We start from the raw sequence: 15,254 nt of genomic DNA on the forward strand, positions 1-15,254 counted from the left end.
AGAATAAATAATAAGCCTGAAGTAAGAAAGAAAACAAGCATAAGACATAATTCAACCTGGGACACCTGGGTGGCTCAGTGGGTTAAAGCCTCTGTCTTCGGTTCAGGTCATGATCCCAGGGTCCTGGAATCGAGCCCCACATCAGGCTCTCTGCTCAGTAGGGAGCCTACTTCCTCCTCTCTCTCTCTCTGCCTGCCTCTCTATCTACTTGTGATCTCTCTCTCTCTGTCAAATAAATAAATAAATAATCTTAAAAAAAAAAAAAGAAAGACCTAATTCAACCTCCTTGGGAAGTAGCATTGCACTATTTAACAAGTAATGAAAGTATTGCTATCCTTCAATTCTACATTGAAGGAACTATCCAAGAAAAAAGTCTGAAATTTAAAAAATAACTATGCCCAAGCAGTTCTGCAGTTTTTTATAAGTACAAAGCTTGAACAACTACCCCAAGTTAGTTGTGGAATGATTAGAGGAATAACAACATATAGTGTAAAAGCAGTAATTCAGAATATTGTTTATAAAATATAAAACTGGGTATGCTACATAAAGCATTAATTATATACACACACATGTAAAATACATATACACATATGTAAAAATATGTGTATGATACATGTTTTCTATATACATATCAGTGAATATATATAATGATAAAGATATGTAATGATATACCATGAGATAAAGTGAGGGTGTGGCTGTATAGTCCTTTGGTAGAATCTCAAAAATCTCCAAGGGGAGAATTTCTGTCAAGCAAGAGGCTTTTAAGAAGCATATACTATTTTTCCTAAGCAGTCTTAGCAGAAGCCTAAGATAGGAAAGGGCTTATCTCAAACTGATTTTTGTGTGTGGATTTTGTCTAATGAGGCAGATCCCCATAAGATTCATGGAAAACAAAACAAAACAAAAATTTAAGAGAATTGCCTTGCACAAATACCACCAGTTTGAATGGGAAAAGGACAGAAATAGCACAAAATGAAAAGAGGCCTTATATTATTTCAAATCTCTAGAGAAATATGGTATTTCATACATATAAAAAAATTAATGTATTCTGGGGTGCTGAAAGAAAATTCTCTATGTAGCACTGTTTCTGGGTGGTGGAACCCTGAGTGGTGGATTTTTTTTTTTTCTAATTCCTCACTCTTAACTGTATTTTTAAAATTTTCCGTAAGTGTAGATTACATTGATGAGTGCTCCAAAAAAGCATAAAAACAAATAAATAAAAGGCAAGAAATTTCAACAAGACCAAGAGTCAGTATCTATTAGACACATGGATTGGTTAATAACCATCCCTCCTCCTAGCTCTTACCCCTTCATTACCTTTGGTTGGCAACCTGTGGTTTTTTCTTACAATTTTCTCTTTGAGCCCCTGAAATCTGGCTTGAGTCACTCCAGACTTCTGAAAATGGTGTCTAATTCTCACTGCTTTCTAATTAACAGTCTCTCAACTTGTGATAGTATAATTTCCTTCCTCTTAAAAGAGGTAGAAAGCACTTAATCTCAAGGAAAATGGAGTTAAAAATGTTTTCATATATGATCCTGTTCTAGAAAAACGACTCTGCTATCCATGGGGAAGGTAAATTAAAGGGACAAGAATGACCATTTGCATATCCATATTTCTTTTTCTGTGAAATCTGTTCATGACCTTTGCCCAGATTTTATTGTTGAGGTGTTGGTGTCCTTGTCAATTTGCTTGAATTCTTTACAGGATTGATGTTACTACAGATCTTATTTCTTTTTCACATGTGTGATTAGTTTTCTCCCAGTTTCTTATTTGTCTTATGATTTTATTTTTATATCTTTGGATCTTTATTTTTATAACAAATGTAATAGATATTCCCTGTAACAAATTTAAACAGTACAGACATGCATCAAACATAAAAAAAAAGGTAGGATAACATGGTGCAAAAAATCATCCTGTAGTTAAAACCTCCCCTTTCATGCCTTCTCAAGTTTGTTTACAGCATTTTAAGATTGTGTGATGTATCTGTGTATTTTCAAGAGGTTTTTCTCTTTCTAGGAAGTATGGTGTTTTGGATTTGAAGAAGAGAAGGGGAGGTTTGTTTCTTCCACTGACGCCCCAGTGTCCCTTCTGCTCAACATTCTGAGAGGGCAAGTCACTAATTGTGGAAAGGTCCCAAGTCTGATTGATCCCAAGTCGCACTCTTCCAGAACTTCTCTGGCAAGTATGGCAAGGTATTTTGGTGACTGAAGGGACAAAATGAATTGACCCTTTGTTTCTGACAAAATCTGATAAATCATTTATAAGAACAAAGAACAAAATCTTTAAAAAGTTACCAGGGAAAGCTCTATTAGCATAGTTTTTTGTTTTTTAAATACAAACCCATCAAACAGCTGTTTCCATAAAAAAGCATAGATGTACCTCTTACTACTAGAACCTACACTTCCATACAATGCATAGCTTTTTGCAATCAAGGGAATACACTAAGGCTTAGCAGATGCAACCAAACATATGGTAGGTTTAGGCTGCTGGTATGAGTTTTCGAAGCTGTGTTTTACTGATAGGAGTTGTGTTTTGTTGTTTTGTTCTTTTTTTTAAATCACAGATTTGATGTAATAAGATAGCTGAGCCACCAACTTTTATTCTTTTCTACTCTATCTTGAGCTTTCATAATTGCCCTGAAATTCATCACCGCTTTTGCCCAGGACTCAAGTCAGGTGGTACTTCAGATAATATTTAATTTTCTTTTCTTTCAAGTTCATGTTTAAGTCTATGTCTTGGTTTGATCTTCTGTGGGCAAATATGTGGAGAACATACATTCAAGTCACAAGCTGAAGAGGAAGAGAAGTTACTGGCCTGACAACCATTTTCTTCTCCATTCTGTTTACAGTTAAAAAAGTGCTTTCCTCTATGTTAAAAGGAGGAAAAGAGAACTTGGTGACTCCTCTGGGGAATAGATCATGCCATAGAAGGAAATTCCTAAAATCAAAAGTTATATTTTAATGTGAAACGGGATTGAGTAACCTAGCAATTGTATTTAAGAGAAGCATTTATTGACTTAGAAACAAGTTATTGATTTGGATTTAATATAATAAATATACTTCTGGAAATGTTTTAAATATTATGAGGGTTGTACATATTCACTGGTAGAGTTGGGTGTACCCCATTTTGTCTGTTTATTCTAATATTTTAAGTAACTTTAAAAATATGACTTAAGGGCAATTAAATCATCTAAAACTATTAAGCTCAATCTCCTAGTTTCAATAGCTACTAATAACTAGAGGTGAGGAGTTTTATAATGAAAACAGGTCCTACACTAAATTCTATCACACAACACACACACACACACACACACACACACATTTTATCAAACAAAATTTATTAGCAACCAGGCCAAGAACAGTTAATACAGCTTGTATAAAATTGGGTATGTCTACTTCATCTCTACTTTGGGTGCTCTGAACACATGCATTAAAGGTTTTCTGGAGGCAGATGCACATATTATAGTGTCAAGATTCAGTTTACTTATTATCTGGATAAAACACTCAGAATACTAAGAACCACTACACCAAATTTTATCACACATACACTCACATTCACATTTTATTAAACAAGTTATTGATAAGTAAGGCAAACTATGAACTTATACTTGGTCATTCTACCAATAGTGACAACAAGACAGAATCAAGGTGGTAACAGTGTTACCCTACAGTAACAGTCATAAACAAAGCAGAAAAGATCCCAGGTCTCATGGAGCTTACATTCTAGAAATAGAATGTATCCCTATCTAGGGATAGTGGTCTGATAAACAAGAAAGGAAATAAAGAAATACAATAATTCTAAATAACAATAAAGTTATAAATAAAACAGGGTAATTAGTGACTGAGATAAAGAGTGTTAAAGGTGGTCCAGGAAAGTCTCAATGAAGAAATGGCATTTGAGCACAGCCTAAAAGACAAAAAGAAGCCAGCAAAGTGAGGGAGTGGAAATAAACTTCCACTTGTGGCATAAGTGAGTTTGGTATGTTTGGGAAAAGAAAGGAGACTTTTGGCTAGAATATTAGTGGTTAGGGGAAATAAATTTCCTGCTATGTGGTAGACCAGATATTGTAGTTCTATACCACGAAACACAAAGAAATAATAAATATAAGAGATTACATGTTTACTTTTAAATAGATTTCTGCCAGGAGACCAGAAAATTTCCCCACCAGCAACACGAATACATTACACCAAAATCTAACGTTCATGAGAGCAGGGGCTTTGCCTGTTTAATTCACTGCTATATTCCTAGTCCTTAACACAATGCTGGCATGGTAACAGGAACCTACTAAACGTTTATTGAATGAATTAATTAATGTCTTAGCCACAGCTCTTAGTGAAGAATTTTCTCCTGTGAATTTGTAACCACTGGCCTCCTCTCACATGAATTTGAGGACTCAGAGTTGGAATTTGAGACTGTGTATGAAATTCATTAGACTCTGAGGTGAAAAATTAACAGAAAAAGTGATCTCAAATTGTGGCATTCTGGGGAGCCTAGAAGTAGCAATAGCACACGCCATCAACCAAGATTTTCTACAAAACAAAAACACTAAAAATAAGTTTAGAATCTAAAATTATGAAACATATAAGGAAACAAATGAAGAGGGTGAGAGTAGATAAAAGAATGTCAAGTTGTAGAAAAAGCCGAAAAGTAGAATAAAAGTAAGTAAGCTTAAAATTATTACAACTACAGAGATGCCTCGGTGGTGCAGCTGGTTAAGTATCTGACTCTTGGCTTTAGCTCAGGTCATGATCTCAGAGTCATGAGATCAAGCACTGCATTGGGTTCTGTGCCCTCTTGGTGCAGAGTCTGCTTGAGAGTCTCTCTTCCTCTCCCTGTGCCCCTCCCACTCATGCTCTTTTTCTCTCTAAAATAAATAAATAAGACTTTCTAAAAAAATTATTACAACTATTTATTTTTTTAAAGATTTATTTATTTATTTATTTGACGGACAGAGATCACAAGTGGGCAGAGAGGCAGGCAGAGAGAGAGGGGGAAGCAGGCTCCCTGCTGAGCAGAGAGCCCAATGCGGGAATCAATCCCAGGAAGCTGGGATCATAGCCTGAGCCAAAGGCAGGAGCTTTAACACACTGAGCACCCAGGTGCCCCAATTATTACAACTATTTAAAAGAAGGATTCACAACATGAGAAAAGAATAAGACTTTACTTTTTTTAAACATGTTATTTATTTATTTGAGAGAGGGAGAGAGAGTGAGTGAGAAAGAGAGTATGAGCAGATGGAGAAGGCAGAGGAAGAAGCAGACTCCCTGCTGAGCAAGCAGCCCGATGTGGGCTTCGATCCTAAGACCATAGGACCATGACCTGAGCCAAAGCCAGATGCTTAACCACCCAGGAACCTCAAGACCTTATTTTAAAAAGAAAGACCCGCAGATTTGAAAAGGTCAAATTTATGTTTTAAATTAAAGAAATAGTCACTCAAAACTCAACGGATGAGGTTAGTAGCAAATTAGATGTGTCTGAAAGGGGAATTTGTGATTTGGAAGTGAAAGTTAAAGAAATTAGGCAGAATGCTACATGAATAGACAGAAATTAAGAAATAGACATTAAATGCAGGATATATTCAAGTGTCTTAATTAGGCATGTTTCTCAATGGAGTTAGAGAATGAGAAAGTAGAGTGAAGAATAAGCAATATTTGAACAGATAGTGTTGGAGTCTTTCCAAAATTATGAAAAACATTGGATCCTTAAATTCAGGGAGCACAAGTTCTGAACATAGTCAACAAGATAGATTTCCAAGAAAGAAATCTGGAGAAAAGTGGCATGAGATGAAATTGGAGATATACGCAGGGGCCAAATCAAATAGGGTTTGACTTTAAGTGGAGGACTGATATTATATCATTTGCATTCTTGACAGATCGTCCCAGCAACAATGTGAAGAACAAATTGCAAGGGCCCAGAGTGGGAGGAAGAATAGTAATCTAGGCTAAAGATGATTTGGGGAAAATAAATTTGGTGTGATGCAGCCTAACTTGTGGTATCTTTGGGGGACAAATGAAGGTCATGAAATTCAGAAATAAAAGAAAAATTAATTCTCATGTGGCAAATTTTGACAAAAGGAAAACAAGGAAAGTGGAAGCTGGGCAAGGGATTTCTTCTTCCTTTTTCCTTCCCATGGGCTGCTCAAGGCAGGGCTTCTCTGTGCAGCGTAACCTTATGCTGAGCAGATGCCTGTATTCATCCACCGGCTTTGACATCCCAGTTTATTGTGAATAGAAGTGGCTTTTAGAACATTTAACCTCAATGCTTAAACTACACCTTTATATCTAAGGCTATATGGGAGATATACAAAGTCTTCTTAAAACACAGAGATTAGTTATTATCTAAAAATAAAACTGTGAAAAATTGGTAAGTAATAGATGAGACCAGATTTGTAAATTCATCCCAAACAGTACTCAATAAAGGCTTATTTATCAATTGATAAACTCCAAAATTCTAATTAAAATATAAATTTTAGCAGAAAACACTAGAAAAATGTAAAGAATTATTATTAAATCCACCAGTAGAAAATGTTACAGAGAAAGTGGCTTTCTAGGAAAACTTCAGATCTATCGTGGAGGTAGGTCAGTGGACCTAGAAAGGAACAATTTAACATGAGGATGGCAGATCATCTTAGACTATAACTGAATAGGTCTGGGAGTAGGGCTTAAATAATTTGGAAAGTCTACTCTCCTTTAATTAGCACTTGGATATACTTTTAGGGAAATTAGTGCTTATGGAGAGGGAGGGACGCTCAATCATCTTCTAAAGAGAGGCACTGGGGCAATGAGGTAGGAGACCAGATAAGACATAATATTAATAAATTGCTTCTAATTTGCACTTTTTAGTAAAATATAGTTTTGGAATCCCCATAGAAGTCTTAATTTATGGATTAATGATGAAAAGTAATGTCTTATGGTCTGGATCCAATTTGTTTTGACAGATAATGTGTGTTTATTTTAAAAAAATGGGGGGGCGCCTGGGTGGCTCAGTGGGTTAAGCTGCTGCCTTCGGCTCAGGTCATGATCTCAGAGTCCTGGGATCGAGTCCCGCATCGGGCTCTCTGCTCAGCGGGGAGCCTGCTTCCCTCTCTCTCTCTCTCTGCCTGCCTCTCTACCTACCTGTGATCTCTCTCTGTCAAATAAATAAATAAAATCTTAAAAAAAAAAATGGAACCAACACAACCAGGACTATAACACTCACCATATGCCACCGAAGTCAGCAGAAATACAGAGCATTTCACTATCTCATTGCTCACTGAGGTCATTTTGGCAACCCCCAACTAAGTCAGAATTCTGAAAAACTGTTTTATTCCTTGCCCCTGAACACTCCAACTGCGAACACTAAAGAGCAGGCACTAAATAAAATGTTCATTGACTGGCTTGGTGACCTCACCTTTCAATTGATTTAGCCCCGGAATAAGTAATTTAAATGACATAATTTCTTGAAAGTAAAATCATAACTAACTTAATTAAAATTATAATCATAAAAATTTCTTGAAACTAAAATCTAAAATGAGTCTCATTTTGTATATGAGTATCATCCTGATAAAGTACTTATATACATGCTGGTTAATTCACCCTGTTACAAGTTTAGAGTTACACAAGACTTCTTTGTGACTTTTTCTAAATCATCACACACATTGCTACACCCATCTTTCTATCTGTGCCCTTGAGCATCCCCGCTGCCCTCCTTTACCTCCTGACACACATCTAGTCACACATCTTGTCCTAATGTCCTAATGTCCTAATAAATGTTTCCTTTACAGTTTTTAAGAGAAGGCAAGATTCCTTCTGTTTAAATCAAGCTTCTTTTGCTGGTAACAGGTGAAAGCAGCAGGTATCCTATAGTTTGCCTGAGGCTGAATTAAATATCCTGTTGAATAATCAGCTTGTTGAATTTCTGTGCACACATCTCTTTTGAGGTGTACACACTCCCAGATCAGAGTCTCTGAGCTGTTTCTCCTTTCTTGCCTTTTATGGTCTCACTAAATCTCTCTTATTATTGCCTTCTAAAATCTCCTATTTTCTCAACCTACTCATATTCTAAGCCCCCCCCTTTCTTTTTACAGTTATAGATTTCCATCCTTATAATCCCACTCCAAAATGGTCTGCACATTTAAAAATACATTGTTTATATTAATACTGGGAAAATATAATACTTTTAAAATCAAATGACGTATTTGTCTTTAGTTCCTCCCCAGGTTCTCTGGGTCACTGCTAATCCACATTTACACTGCCATAAGGAAAGAAGGAGGGGCATGTCTGTACAAAGAATGCCCACAGAATGAGCTTGCCACAGTGAATTAGGGGAAGATTGTGTTTGCTATAACAACATGATGTATTAAGGGGGGAGAAAGTTTAGGCATCCAGTGGCTCTGTTCTAGTTCTGGGTTTGCAATTAACCAACAGGATGAGTTTCCACAGTCATGTAAGTTTTATGCATCGCATTTCCTAAAATGAGAACTATAGAGGTTAAGGCTGGAAATCTAATTCAACTTTCACTGTCTCTGACAATCAGACAGTATTTTCTTTGGGAATCATCCACTCAGAGGCTATAGAGAAGGCAGGCACTATGCATTTATGTAGAAAATGTGCTTGATGGGAAAACCACAGGTTTGAGAGCCTGACACCCAGGATACCATCTCTTTCCTGCTCTCCACCAGCTGACCTAGAGTGAAGTTGTTTAACTTCTTTCAGTCTCAGTTCTGCACCTGTATCACAAGAATGATAATATTTGCCTCATAAGATTGTTCCTAGGATTGCATGAACTACAGTTTTCAAATGTCATGTGCATAACAGATGCTCTATGGATGGTAGTTATTCATTCATTTATTCTTTCATTCATTTATTATTTTAAAGAGAGAGAAAGAGAGCAGGGAGGGGGAGGGAAAGAGACAATCCCAAGCAGATTCCTGGCTGAGCGTGGAACCCAGCACAGAGCTTCATCGCAAAATACTGAGATTATGACCTGAGCTGAAATCAAGAGTGGGTCGCTCAACTGTCTGAGCCATCCAGGTACCCCAATGGCAGTTATAACTAATGCTGTTGTTCTGCTTATTGATTTGGGGAGACAGCATTTTTGACTGGGTGACTTGAAGGAGAAATCAGTCAACTAGTACTACAGACATATGATAGGCATATTAATTGCTGGGTCGGCAGCTTCAGGAATGCAGGAGGAACAATAGAAATGACTGTCGGGGCTGCCATCTTTCAGTCCCCTCCCCCCACTTCCTTAATCCTTGACTCTCCCACCAAAAGGATGTATGCCCAGGTCAGGTCTCCATAGGTAACCCGATACCTATGCAGGAAACAGGAGTATCAGGAGCTCCCACCCCATACCTTCTGATCACCAAATACCTTACCACATATGGATGTGAGCCCATGCCCTGCCTTGGCCCAATAAAAGACCCCGCTGACTCCCTCCCAGGGCAACTTCCCCGACTCCCCTCTCCCGAGTCATGGAACCTCGCCCAAGGATACTGACCTCCTCCTAGCGCACTGGTGTTGTGTTTACCTTGCCTGCAAAACTTTACACTAATAATTATACTATTAAACATACTAACAAAGAACTTAGTAACTAGTAGATTATTTTAAAATGTCCAATACAAAAAGCTTAAAGGAAAAAAGGAAAATTCCCCTCTGCTCCCCTCCAGAATCACTATCCACATATATATCTGTCCAAAGTGTGAAATTTCTAAATGTGAAATTGTATGTATATATGTATATACATTATATTATGTACATATATATGTGTATACATACATTATATACATATACATATGTATATATATACATATGTATACATATATCATATGTATATAATGCTCTGATAAAAACCATATCATGTTATATATGCTGCTAGATAAAAATATTCAACTGATGAGTGGGAAGGAACAATGAATATTTTTTGGTTTAATAGGAAAGCAGCTGCTTTGGGGAAAATATTAGCTATAACCAACTAGAAAGGAGGGTTCTCTATGTTACTTCAATTCTTTTTATGAGAATTCTTTGTGTTTATTTTTACTAGGCATTATTCACAATATTTGAAAAGAAGTAAGTTAAGTTTCACTACTAAAAACCATTATTCCAATATTCACATTGTTTGTGTGAAGTAAAATCGTATGTACATTGTCTAATTTGCATGAAGTTTTCTAAGTGTGGATAACAAATAAATATGAAAATACCTCTTCCAGGTGCTACCAGGCACTTTTCCTGCAAAACCACTTACTTTCAGCAGCCTAACAAAGTTTTGCAGGCACAGAGGATGGTTGGAAAAGGATATAGATTCTCTGTGTTATTTGTTACGCTGAGTGCAAACTGACCTAGTTATGGTTGCTATGGATACTATAATTTTGAATTTAATAATATTCTCTGAAGGAGTAGTCACACAGATCTACAAAATGCTGAATCCAATCTGAATCTCACACTTGAAAGGTGAAAAAAAAAAAAAAACCCTGCATCAGAGAGGCTGAATGCCAAGAAAGAAATCAGAATATCTGTAGAGAAATCTCAGAATTAACAAGGCTGATGTCTGTGATTAGTTGAGTGGCCAATGTGCTTTTCAGAGTCACTCAGTCCACAGAAAATGGCTCTTACTTAAGTAATTCCCATGAGTCCCTGTGGCACTCATTAAAGACACGCCCTTCCTGCTAGGCATCTGCTAGTGCTTCTACCTCCAGACTAAAAACGCACAAACATCTTCTTGCAGCCAACATACTGAGCTCTTATGACAAAATGGTTTTGGCACAAAAGAAAACGAAGTGAAATGAGAAAAGAATGCCTTGGAGGTAGAAGAACAAAGAATCATTTCTTTTTACCGAGTCTCTAGGATCATTTAGTGGCTCTGTATTAGGAGTCTGCAGCATACAGCCTTGCATGTAATATATGGTACACTGATGTGTGAATTTAAATATCCAACCATAATATTAAGATTTTATTTTCCAATAAATGTTTCTGAATTATTCATAAGGACAATACAAATAATAGGAAGCCGGCTGCTTACAGCTAAAATGAAAGGTGCATATAGCTTTATCTCCTATTTAGAAGCCAGTTAACTCCAATGAGGTCCAAATTTTGGTAAATGGAGATGGGAGAAACTGGAGAGAGGGCGCGATTTATAAAGTCTTCTGGGTTCTCTCCGGGAAATTAGAATAGTTCATCTTTTGCATCAATTGTTTTGACCCAAGTTGCTGTTCTGCTGAAATAACTGTTAAAAGAGTTCTGGAAGATCATGAACTGGTAGGAATTAAATCCAATGCCCTGACTTAGATACTAGCATTCTTAAATAGATCGTTTTCAAAGATTCTAGTAGCCCCTTGGCTTGCTTATGTAGCTGGTTTTGATCATTGTCAGGCTATCCTGTGCACTGACAAAGTTTCTTCCCCTTCCCGAGATAAACCCCACCCCCACCCCCGACAACCTTGAAAATCTTGCAATGGATGATTCATTACAGCTGATACAAAGACCCAGATATGATCATATGTCATCGCTAAAATTACTTCAATCAAGAGGATAAAAACATTAGAAGGTTTACCTCCTTCCAAACCTCAGCTCCCATCCGTTGTCTGCTGACAGGATTATTATGCTGCTGCTTGGTCAGTGCATTAACAGAAATTGTTGCTTTCAGGAAGCACAGCAGCGAATATAAAAACACAGCTACAAGATAACAGGGCCACGATGAACAATTTGCAGTTGAATAGGGAGCTCTCAAAGCTGGCTTTATGGTCATCTCACACATGCATTAATGATCTCATCTTTCAGGAAGTAATATTCTCTGATTTTCTCTTTTGTTTCCAGATCTATAGTCTCCTTTCCCAGGAAAGGAGATACTAATCAGAGAGAGAGGAAAAACAATACCGTAAGTTGCAACTCAGCCTCTCCGCATAAATTAGTAGGCTACACAAGACCTTAACTTGCTATGTCTGAGCCCCACAACAACAACCATTTATTGATTTCGTATTGCTAGCCCATGAGGGTTTCAAAGGCAAATATCTTGAATATATCATCATCTAACGAGTCACAGAATCTATAGGGCTCCTTTTCTTAGGATAGAGGTATGTGGCTCTGTGATCTCAAGAGATGGGTGAGAATGATTGTTCCTAGGGACAGAAGGGAAGTGTCTTGGAGGAGGGAACATTTAAGCTGGTCTTGAAGGATGAGTAAGATTTTATAGGATGGGGAGCACTATTCCAAGTAAAAGAAATAGCTTAAGCAAAGTCAATCCTAAAAGGAAAGAGAATATGGAGTACGTACTGGGTATATGGGTCACATTGCTGTTTCCATAGGTAACCACAACAATTTCTCCCATCCTGTAAGCTCTTCCTACAATGTCACTTTGATACTCCTCCCATGGCAAAGGTGGGGTCGATGTTCCTTTCCCTTCAGTATGGGTAGGCTTTGAGACTCTGGTGGAAGTGATGCTCTGTGACTTCATAAGATTGGTCAAAGAGGCTGTGGTTTCTTCCCGGTTCCTTTAAGAGACTCCCCTTCGTAGCCCTGAGCCATGATGTCAGCTGTCTGACTTCCCTGAGGCTGCCATGCTGGGACAGAGGCCCAAACTGGCTCATATGGAGCAACCAAGGAGGCCACGAGGGAGAGTACATGAAATGAGACAGATACCTGGTCATCCTTCACTCTTTTACCTGCCCACCGTCTTAGATTTAGCCAACATTGACCTCCAACCACATGAGAAACCTGAGTCAGAACTGCTTCGCCGAAGCCCTTACCTTCGCTACCACAGTGATAATCATTGCTTTAAGCAACTAAGTTGTAGGGGTGATTTGTTATTCAGCAATCAATAACCAGAATAGCAAGTAATTGGAAATGAAACTGGATGGTCTGATTGAGGCCTACAGAATATTTGGATTTCCCTCGACATGAGGTGGGAAACAATCCATCACGCTTTTTAATCTGAAGAATGACATGATCTGGTTGACAGTTTAGAGACGAAAATCAAGATGCACTGGGCAAGATGAGTTGGAGTAGAGAGATACTGGAGACAAAGAGCACACTTTCAGGAATTCTCTGAGCTGGACTGCACATAAAAATCACTGAAGATGTTGATAGAATTTCAGATCACTCGGATTCACCGCCCCCCCCCACCAAAAGACAAGTAATAAGGAATTGTTCCTAGATGCCTTGAACAGACAAAAGAAAGGGCATTTGAGTGTGCTTGCTGCCTATGAGGGAGTTTGCTCGGCACTTTGGGTACAGCAGAGGGGCTGAGACTGTGGGCGTTGCTATGAGAGAGACTGAATCTATCCTTACCCCATCATTAACTGGTTGTGTGATCTGGGGAAAATCACTTAACTTCTCTGAACCTGTTTCGGGATCTATCACACATGGATATGAGTCTACCTTCATCACCATTTTGCCAAGGTATAATCGTTACATATAGTAATTGTTCAGGAACAATACATCAGAGCACACTTTCTCAGAGCGTCCTTCTGGGGCCGCCTGGGTGGCTCAGTCGGTTAAGCATCTGACTTTGGTTTGGGCTCAGGTCATGTCTCAGGGTTGTGAGATTGAGTCTAAAAGCTCTGTGCTCAGCAGGGAGTCTGCAAGAAGATTTTCTCCCTCTGCTCCTCCCCCAATTAAAAAAATAAGTAAATCTTTTCTAAAAATGTAAGGAAAAAACAAAGAAGTCATTCTCATGTGATTCAGCTTCCTTCCTTTCTTTTTTTTTTTTTTAAGATTTTGTTTATTTACTTGACAGAGATCACAAGTAGGCAGAGAGAGAGGGGGAAGCAGGCTCCCCTCTGACCAGATAGCCCAACGTGAAGCTCGATCCCAGGACTCTGGGATGATGACCTGAGCTGAAGGCAGAGGCTTTAACCTACTGAGCCGCCCAGGCGCCCCCTTACTTCCTTTCGTTTGGACTCTACCTCTACCACTTTACTGAAACTCCTTTTGAAAAGTTCATAAATGACCAACTTTGTGCAAAATTAAAAGAATTATTTTGCCTTTTCATCTTGTCTTGCTTTTCAGCCATCTGACCACTCTTGAATTTTAGAAAAAGCTGCCTCCAGTCCTGTGATGCCACATTCTCCCACGTTTCTCCCACCTCAGTGGCTGTTCCCCGTGGCCTTCTCTGCTGGCTTTTCAAACTCCAGCCCCACCTCTAGACTTACTGTTCTTCAGGGCTTGACTTCGGTCCCTCTTTTCTGGATATATTTTCCTTCTTAATAGTCTTATCCATCCCTGACTTTAAATAGTATGTATGTTCAGGGGCACTTGGGTGACTTCATCAGTTAACCTGCTGTCTTCCGCTAATGTTGTGATCTCGGGGATTGAGCCCCATGTCGGATTCCCTGCTCAGCGGGGAGTCTGCTTCTCCCTCTGCCTCTCACCCCCCACTCCTGCTCTCTGTCTCTCAAATAAATAAATAAAATCTTTTAAAAAAATTGTATGTAAGCAGCAATATCTACAATAGCCAAAGTATGGAAAGAACCTAGATGTCCATCAACAGATGAATGGATCAAGAAGATGTGGTATATATACACAATGGAATACTATGCAGCCATCAAAAGAAATGAAATCTTGCCATTTGCGAGACGTGAATGGAACTAGAGGGTATCATGCTTAGCGAAATAAGTCAGAGAAAGACAACTATCATATGATCTCCCTGATATAAGGAAGTGGTGATGCAACATGGGGGGTTAAGGGAGTAGGAGAAGAATAAATGAAACGAGATGGGATTGGGAGGGAGACAAACCATAAGTGACTCTTAATCTCACAAAACAAACTGAAGGTTGCTGGGGGGAGGGGGTTAGGAGAAGGGGGGTGGGGTTATGGACATTGGGGAGGGTATGTGCTTTGGTGAGTGCTGTGAAGTGTGTAAACCTGGTGATTCACAGACCTGTACCCCTGGGGATAAAAATATATTATATGTTTATAAAAAATAAAAATAAAATAATAAATAATAAATAAATAAACAAAACAAAACAAAAAAAATGGTATGTATATTCCGATGACCAGGCTTTATTTTTTAAGCTAAAATCTAAATAGTGACTCCAAATTTATATATTCAAAGGCTACCTGAGATTTCTTTTGAATATCTCACAGGCATTTTAACACTAATGCATCTTACGTGGAGTTCTTGACAACCCTACTCAAGTTACCTCTTCTCTTGTCTTTTTCCTTCCTGTTGTAGCACACAGCACCAATATCCTCCCACTTATTTAATCTTAAAGCCTGGAATTTAACTTCACTCCTCTTTTTACTCATCTACCTCAATCAAATTCTACCTCACATACAAA

Source organism: Mustela putorius, unplaced genomic scaffold (genome assembly GCF_011764305.1).
Source record: "Mustela putorius furo isolate JIRA1106 unplaced genomic scaffold, ASM1176430v1.1 tig00003871_pilon_pilon_pilon, whole genome shotgun sequence".
NCBI lineage: Eukaryota > Metazoa > Chordata > Mammalia > Carnivora > Mustelidae > Mustela > Mustela putorius.